We start from the raw sequence: 969 nt of genomic DNA, 5'->3' as shown, positions 1-969 counted from the left end.
TTCAAAGCTGCAAGCAAATCTACGAATGGGGACCACAATGGCAAGTAAGATTTGCCCCCAACAAGACCCAGCCAGTGGTCCTATCCCGCTCTCCAGCTGCATCAGACGTCATGAAAGACAAAATCTTAATGAACAACATTGCCCTTCTACTCGAGACTTTGTCTCAGGAGACATAGACAGCGGTCTAAGATTTAACAGACGCGTCAGCAGAATCTGCAAAGGTGACAGCCCTAAGTGGCATATCTCACCTCCTGAATCCTCAGGGAATTCTCACGCTATACAAGTCCCAGATCAGACCACATCTAGAATAGGCCTCGTCTACTGCGCCCACCAGTTTCAACAGGCTGGATAAAATAGTAAGGCAGGCTCTCGGGGTTATCCAGGAAGCCACCTTCATCACATCGGTGCGCTGGAACATCGTCGGGCCTCTAACGGCGCTCCACAGGGCTCAGGTGCAGCAGGTGCCTCATCTAACCAGCCTCTGTCACCCACTCCACGGCCGAGAGAGAAGTACGAGGACGCTACACTAATCGGCTCCTGGTGGACGTTCCGAGGTCGCCGTCTAGCCAGCATCAGCTCACCTTCTATGACAGAGCAGCACGATCTGTGGAATGCATTCACATCCACAATCGATGTCGTCGAAAAGACCACGCAACAAGTGAAGACAACGGCACACCGATGGCGGTCGACCATGCCATCACCTCCTAACCTCCTATACTCTCATGGCGACACATAAGAAAACACTGTAGATAACCTTATTATGGATTAATTCCCTTTTTTAAAAATCTGTGTTAACTTAATGAATTAACCTGTTCATTGTTCATAAAAAAATAGGTTGGGTTTTCAAATAAGCTTCTCTAGATAGGTAACTTTTAACTCGCAAAAAGAAACCTGAATGTTTCTTTTGATAAACTGGTTTCAACCTATATATAAATATATCTGTGTGATGATTATAAATAAAGATGCTGA

The 969-nt window shown here is 46.2% G+C and overlaps 1 protein-coding gene across 1 annotated transcript in view; it reads left to right on the top strand.

The window, feature by feature from the left end:
* The window catches only part of LOC119585417 (latent-transforming growth factor beta-binding protein 2-like), a gene marked incomplete at its 5' end in the record, with an annotated part of 12,563 nt that overhangs the window by 9,055 nt on the left and 2,539 nt on the right, over nt 1-969 (top strand).

This window comes from Penaeus monodon, chromosome 19 (genome assembly GCF_015228065.2).
Source record: "Penaeus monodon isolate SGIC_2016 chromosome 19, NSTDA_Pmon_1, whole genome shotgun sequence".
Taxonomy (NCBI): domain Eukaryota; kingdom Metazoa; phylum Arthropoda; class Malacostraca; order Decapoda; family Penaeidae; genus Penaeus; species Penaeus monodon.
Note: the sequence above shows the minus strand (reverse complement) of the source record. Positions and strands in the feature narration are given on the sequence as shown.